Here is a 9,477-nt window from a genome sequence, read left to right on the forward strand (position 1 = left end):
CATATTGGGATGCTATATAACGGTATAAGTGATATAGTGATGCAACATAACGTTATATCTTCTAACGTAATAGTATATGACGTTATACGTCATATAATGAAGCAGTACAACGTTATAGGTTATAACGTAATAGTATATGACGTTATACGTCATATAGTGGTGCAATATATCGTTATACCTTATAATGTAATAGTATATAAGGTTATACTTCATATAGTGAAGCAATATAACGTTATACCTTATAACGTAATAGTATATAATGTTATACTTCATATAGTGATGCAATATATTGTTATACCTTTTAACGTAATAGTATATAACGTTATACGTCATATAGTGACGCAGTATAACGTTATAGGTTGTAACGTAATACTCCATAACGTTATACGTCATATAGTAATGCAATATAACGTCATACGTTATAACAGTATATGTCGTTATGCGTCATATTGTGACGCAGTACAACGTTATAGGTTATAACGTAATAGTATATAACGTTATACGTCACAGAGTGATGCAATATATCGTTATACGTTGTAACGTAATACTCCAAAACGTTATACGTCATATAGTAATGCAATATAACGTTATACGTTAAAACGTAATACTCCATAACTTTATACGTCATATAGTGATGCAATATAACGTTATAAGTGATATAGCGTTGCAATATAACGTTATACCTTATAGCGTAATAGTATATAACGTTATACGTCATATAGTGATGCAGTACAACGTTATAGGATATAACGTAATAGTATGGGACGCTATACGACATATAGTGGTGCAATATATCGTTATACCTTATAATGTAATAGTATATAAGGTTATACTTCATATAGTCAAGCAATATATCGTTATACCTTATAACGTAGTAGTATATAAGGTTATACTTCATATAGTAATGCAATATATCGTTATACCTTATAACGTAATAGTATATAACGTTATACGTCATACAGTGACGCAGTACAACGTTATAGGTTCTAAAGTAATAGCATATAACGTTATACGTCACATAGTGATAAATATAACGTTATCCGTTATACCGTAATAGTATATAACGTTATACGTTGAAACGTAATACTCCATAACGTTATACGTCATATAGTGATGCAATATAACGTTATACCTTATAACGTAATAGCATATAACGTTATACGTCATATAGTGTTGCAGTACAACGTTATAGGTTACAACGTAATAGTATATGACGTTATACGTCATATAGTGGTGCAATATAACGTTATAAGTGATATAGTGTTGCAATATAACGTTATACCTTATAGCGTAATAGTATATAACGTTATACGTCATACAGTGATGCAGTACAACGTTATAGGTTACAACGTAATAGTATATGCCGTTATACGTCATATAGTGGTGCAATATAACGTTATGAGTGATATAGTGATGCAATATAACGTTATGCGTTATAACGTAATAGTATATATCGTTATACGCCACATAGTGATGCAATATATCGTTATTCGTTGTAACATAATACTCCATAACGTTATACGTCATATAGTAATGCAATATAACGTTATAAGTGATATAGTGATGCAATATAACGTTACAAGTGATATAGTGATGCAATATAACGCTATACGTTCTAACGTAATAGTATATGACGTTATACGTCGTATAGCGGTGCAATATAACGTTATATGTGATATAGTGATGCAATATAACGTTATGCGTTATAACGTAATAGTATATAACGTTATACGTTAAAACGTAATACTCCATAACGTTATACGTCATATAGTGATGCAATATTCCGCTTTAAGTTATAACGTAATAGTATAAAGGTTATACATCATATAGTAATGCCATATAACGTTATAAGTGATATAGTGATGCAATATAACATTGTAAGTGATACAGTGATGCAATATAACGCTATACGTTATAACGTAATAGTTCATAACGTTATACGTCATATTGGGATGCTATATAACGGTATAAGTGATATAGTGATGCAACATAACGTTATATCTTATAACGTAATAGTATATGACGTTATACGTCATATAATGATGCAGTACAACGTTATAGGTTATAACGTAATAGTATATGACGTTATACGTCATATAGTGGTGCAATATATCGTTATACCTTATAATGTAATAGTATATAAGGTTATACTTCATATAGTGAAGCAATATAACGTTATACCTTATAACGTAATAGTATATAATGTTATACTTCATATAGTGATGCAATATATTGTTATACCTTTTAACGTAATAGTATATAACGTTATACGTCATATAGTGACGCAGTATAACGTTATAGGTTGTAACGTAATACTCCATAACGTTATACGTCATATAGTAATGCAATATAACGTCATACGTTATAACAGTATATGTCGTTATGCGTCATATTGTGACGCAGTACAACGTTATAGGTTATAACGTAATAGTATATAACGTTATACGTCACATAGTGATGCAATATATCGTTATACGTTGTAACGTAATACTCCAAAACGTTATACGTCATATAGTAATGCAATATAACGTTATACGTTAAAACGTAATACTCCATAACTTTATACGTCATATAGTGATGCAATATAACGTTATAAGTGATATAGTGTTGCAATATAACGTTATACCTTATAGCGTAATAATATATAACGTTATACGTCATATAGTGATGCAGTACAACGTTATAGGATATAACGTAATAGTATGGGACGCTATACGACATATAGTGGTGCAATATATCGTTATACCTTATAATGTAATAGTATATAAGGTTATACTTCATATAGTCAAGCAATATATCGTTATACCTTATAACGTAGTAGTATATAAGGTTATACTTCATATAGTAATGCAATATATCGTTATACCTTATAACGTAATAGTATATAACGTTATACGTAATACAGTGACGCAGTACAACGTTATAGGCTCTAAAGTAATAGCATATAACGTTATACGTCACATAGTGATAAATATAACGTTATCCGTTATACCGTAATAGTATATAACGTTATACGTTGAAACGTAATACTCCATAACGTTATACGTCATATAGTGATGCAATATAACGTTATACCTTATAACGTAATAGCATATAACGTTATACGTCATATAGTGTTGCAGTACAACGTTATAGGTTACAACGTAATAGTATATGACGTTATACGTCATATAGTGGTGCAATATAACGTTATAAGTGATATAGTGATGCAATATAACGTTATGCGTTATAACGTAATAGTATATATCGTTATACGCCACATAGTGATGCAATATATCGTTATACGTTGAAACGTAATACTCCATAACGTTATAAGTTATATAGTGTTGCAATATAACGTTATACCTTATAACGTAATAGCATATAACGTTATACGTCATATAGTGTTGCAGTACAACGTTATAGGTTACAACGTAATAGTATATGACGTTATACGTCATATAGTGGTGCAATATAACGTTATAAGTGATATAGTGTTGCAATATAACGTTATACCTTATAGCGTAATAGTATATAACGTTATACGTCATACAGTGATGCAGTACAACGTTATAGGTTACAACGTAATAGTATATGCCGTTATACGTCATATAGTGGTGCAATATAACGTTATGAGTGATATAGTGATGCAATATAACGTTATGCGTTATAACGTAATAGTATATATCGTTATACGCAACATAGTGATGCAATATATCGTTATTCGTTGTAACATAATACTCCATAACGTTATACGTCATATAGTAATGCAATATAACGTTATAAGTGATATAGTGATGCAATATAACGTTACAAGTGATATAGTGATGCAATATAACGCTATACGTTCTAACGTAATAGTATATGACGTTATACGTCGTATAGCGGTGCAATATAACGTTATATGTGATATAGTGATGCAATATAACGTTATGCGTTATAACGTAATAGTATATAACGTTATACGTTAAAACGTAATACTCCATAACGTTATACGTCATATAGTGATGCAATATTCCGCTTTAAGTTATAACGTAATAGTATAAAGGTTATACATCATATAGTAATGCCATATAACGTTATAAGTGATATAGTGATGCAATATAACATTGTAAGTGATATAGTGATGCAATATAACGCTATACGTTATAACGTAATAGTTCATAACGTTATACGTCATATTGGGATGCTATATAACGGTATAAGTGATATAGTGATGCAACATAACGTTATATCTTATAACGTCATAGTATATGACGTTATACGTCATATAATGATGCAGTACAACGTTATAGGTTATAACGTAATAGTATATGACGTTATACGTCATATAGTGGTGCAATATATCGTTATACCTTATAATGTAATAGTATATAAGGTTATACTTCATATAGTGAAGCAATATAACGTTATACCTTATAACGTAATAGTATATAATGTTATACTTCATATAGTGATGCAATATACTGTTATACCTTTTAACGTAATAGTATATAACGTTATACGTCATATAGTGACGCAGTATAACGTTATAGGTTGTAACGTAATACTCCATAACGTTATACGTCATATAGTAATGCAATATAACGTCATACGTTATAACAGTATATGTCGTTATGCGTCATATTGTGACGCAGTACAACGTTATAGGTTATAACGTAATAGTATATAACGTTATACGTCACATAGTGATGCAATATATCGTTATACGTTGTAACGTAATACTCCAAAACGTTATACGTCATATAGTAATGCAATATAACGTTATACGTTAAAACGTAATACTCCATAACTTTATACGTCATATAGTGATGCAATATAACGTTATAAGTGATATAGTGTTGCAATATAACGTTATACCTTATAGCGTAATAATATATAACGTTATACGTCATATAGTGATGCAGTACAACGTTATAGGATATAACGTAATAGTATGGGACGCTATACGACATATAGTGGTGCAATATATCGTTATACCTTATAATGTAATAGTATATAAGGTTATACTTCATATAGTCAAGCAATATATCGTTATACCTTATAACGTAGTAGTATATAAGGTTATACTTCATATAGTAATGCAATATATCGTTATACCTTATAACGTAATAGTATATAACGTTATACGTAATACAGTGACGCAGTACAACGTTATAGGTTCTAAAGTAATAGCATATAACGTTATACGTCACATAGTGATAAATATAACGTTATCCGTTATACCGTAATAGTATATAACGTTATACGTTGAAACGTAATACTCCATAACGTTATACGTCATATAGTGATGCAATATAACGTTATACCTTATAACGTAATAGCATATAACGTTATACGTCATATAGTGTTGCAGTACAACGTTATAGGTTACAACGTAATAGTATATGACGTTATACGTCATATAGTGGTGCAATATAACGTTATAAGTGATATAGTGATGCAATATAACGTTATGCGTTATAACGTAATAGTATATATCGTTATACGCCACATAGTGATGCAATATATCGTTATACGTTGAAACGTAATACTCCATAACGTTATAAGTTATATAGTGTTGCAATATAACGTTATACCTTATAACGTAATAGCATATAACGTTATACGTCATATAGTGTTGCAGTACAACGTTATAGGTTACAACGTAATAGTATATGACGTTATACGTCATATAGTGGTGCAATATAACGTTATAAGTGATATAGTGTTGCAATATAACGTTATACCTTATAGCGTAATAGTATATAACGTTATACGTCATACAGTGATGCAGTACAACGTTATAGGTTACAACGTAATAGTATATGCCGTTATACGTCATATAGTGGTGCAATATAACGTTATGAGTGATATAGTGATGCAATATAACGTTATGCGTTATAACGTAATAGTATATATCGTTATACGCCACATAGTGATGCAATATATCGTTATTCGTTGTAACATAATACTCCATAACGTTATACGTCATATAGTAATGCAATATAACGTTATAAGTGATATAGTGATGCAATATAACGTTACAAGTGATATAGTGATGCAATATAACGCTATACGTTCTAACGTAATAGTATATGACGTTATACGTCGTATAGCGGTGCAATATAACGTTATATGTGATATAGTGATGCAATATAACGTTATGCGTTATAACGTAATAGTATATAACGTTATACGTTAAAACGTAATACTCCATAACGTTATACGTCATATAGTGATGCAATATTCCGCTTTAAGTTATAACGTAATAGTATAAAGGTTATACATCATATAGTAATGCCATATAACGTTATAAGTGATATAGTGATGCAATATAACATTGTAAGTGATATAGTGATGCAATATAACGCTATACGTTATAACGTAATAGTTCATAACGTTATACGTCATATTGGGATGCTATATAACGGTATAAGTGATATAGTGATGCAACATAACGTTATATCTTATAACGTAATAGTATATGACGTTATACGTCATATAATGATGCAGTACAACGTTATAGGTTATAACGTAATAGTATATGACGTTATACGTCATATAGTGGTGCAATATATCGTTATACCTTATAATGTAATAGTATATAAGGTTATACTTCATATAGTGAAGCAATATAACGTTATACCTTATAACGTAATAGTATATAATGTTATACTTCATATAGTGATGCAATATATTGTTATACCTTTTAACGTAATAGTATATAACGTTATACGTCATATAGTGACGCAGTATAACGTTATAGGTTGTAACGTAATACTCCATAACGTTATACGTCATATAGTAATGCAATATAACGTCATACGTTATAACAGTATATGTCGTTATGCGTCATATTGTGACGCAGTACAACGTTATAGGTTATAACGTAATAGTATATAACGTTATACGTCACATAGTGATGCAATATATCGTTATACGTTGTAACGTAATACTCCAAAACGTTATACGTCATATAGTAATGCAATATAACGTTATACGTTAAAACGTAATACTCCATAACTTTATACGTCATATAGTGATGCAATATAACGTTATAAGTGATATAGTGTTGCAATATAACGTTATACCTTATAGCGTAATAATATATAACGTTATACGTCATATAGTGATGCAGTACAACGTTATAGGATATAACGTAATAGTATGGGACGCTATACGACATATAGTGGTGCAATATATCGTTATACCTTATAATGTAATAGTATATAAGGTTATACTTCATATAGTCAAGCAATATATCGTTATACCTTATAACGTAGTAGTATATAAGGTTATACTTCATATAGTAATGCAATATATCGTTATACCTTATAACGTAATAGTATATAACGTTATACGTAATACAGTGACGCAGTACAACGTTATAGGTTCTAAAGTAATAGCATATAACGTTATACGTCACATAGTGATAAATATAACGTTATCCGCTATACCGTAATAGTATATAACGTTATACGTTGAAACGTAATACTCCATAACGTTATACGTCATATAGTGATGCAATATAACGTTATACCTTATAACGTAATAGCATATAACGTTATACGTCATATAGTGTTGCAGTACAACGTTATAGGTTACAACGTAATAGTATATGCCGTTATACGTCATATAGTGGTGCAATATAACGTTATGAGTGATATAGTGATGCAATATAACGTTATGCGTTATAACGTAATAGTATATATCGTTATACGCCACATAGTGATGCAATATATCGTTATTTGTTGTAACATAATACTCCATAACGTTATACGTCATATAGTAATGCAATATAACGTTATAAGTGATATAGTGATGCAATATAACGTTACAAGTGATATAGTGATGCAATATAACGCTATACGTTCTAACGTAATAGTATATGACGTTATACGTCGTATAGCGGTGCAATATAACGTTATATGTGATATAGTGATGCAATATAACGTTATGCGTTATAACGTAATAGTATATAACGTTATACGTTAAAACGTAATACTCCATAACGTTATACGTCATATAGTGATGCAATATTCCGCTTTAAGTTATAACGTAATAGTATAAAGGTTATACATCATATAGTAATGCCATATAACGTTATAAGTGATATAGTGATGCAATATAACATTGTAAGTGATATAGTGATGCAATATAACGCTATACGTTATAACGTAATAGTTCATAACGTTATACGTCATATTGGGATGCTATATAACGGTATAAGTGATATAGTGATGCAACATAACGTTATATCTTATAACGTAATAGTATATGACGTTATACGTCATATAATGATGCAGTACAACGTTATAGGTTATAACGTAATAGTATATGACGTTATACGTCATATAGTGGTGCAATATATCGTTATACCTTATAATGTAATAGTATATAAGGTTATACTTCATATAGTGAAGCAATATAACGTTATACCTTATAACGTAATAGTATATAATGTTATACTTCATATAGTGATGCAATATATTGTTATACCTTTTAACGTAATAGTATATAACGTTATACGTCATATAGTGACGCAGTATAACGTTATAGGTTGTAACGTAATACTCCATAACGTTATACGTCATATAGTAATGCAATATAACGTCATACGTTATAACAGTATATGTCGTTATGCGTCATATTGTGACGCAGTACAACGTTATAGGTTATAACGTAATAGTATATAACGTTATACGTCACATAGTGATGCAATATATCGTTATACGTTGTAACGTAATACTCCAAAACGTTATACGTCATATAGTAATGCAATATAACGTTATACGTTAAAACGTAATACTCCATAACTTTATACGTCATATAGTGATGCAATATAACGTTATAAGTGATATAGTGTTGCAATATAACGTTATACCTTATAGCGTAATAATATATAACGTTATACGTCATATAGTGATGCAGTACAACGTTATAGGATATAACGTAATAGTATGGGACGCTATACGACATATAGTGGTGCAATATATCGTTATACCTTATAATGTAATAGTATATAAGGTTATACTTCATATAGTCAAGCAATATATCGTTATACCTTATAACGTAGTAGTATATAAGGTTATACTTCATATAGTAATGCAATATATCGTTATACCTTATAACGTAATAGTATATAACGTTATACGTAATACAGTGACGCAGTACAACGTTATAGGTTCCAAAGTAATAGCATATAACGTTATACGTCACATAGTGATAAATATAACGTTATCCGCTATACCGTAATAGTATATAACGTTATACGTTGAAACGTAATACTCCATAACGTTATACGTCATATAGTGATGCAATATAACGTTATACCTTATAACGTAATAGCATATAACGTTATACGTCATATAGTGTTGCAGTACAACGTTATAGGTTACAACGTAATAGTATATGCCGTTATACGTCATATAGTGGTGCAATATAACGTTATGAGTGATATAGTGATGCAATATAACGTTATGCGTTATAACGTAATAGTATATATCGTTATACGCC

Source organism: Bombus affinis, unplaced genomic scaffold (assembly GCF_024516045.1).
Source record: "Bombus affinis isolate iyBomAffi1 unplaced genomic scaffold, iyBomAffi1.2 ctg00000115.1, whole genome shotgun sequence".
NCBI classification, from domain to species: domain Eukaryota; kingdom Metazoa; phylum Arthropoda; class Insecta; order Hymenoptera; family Apidae; genus Bombus; species Bombus affinis.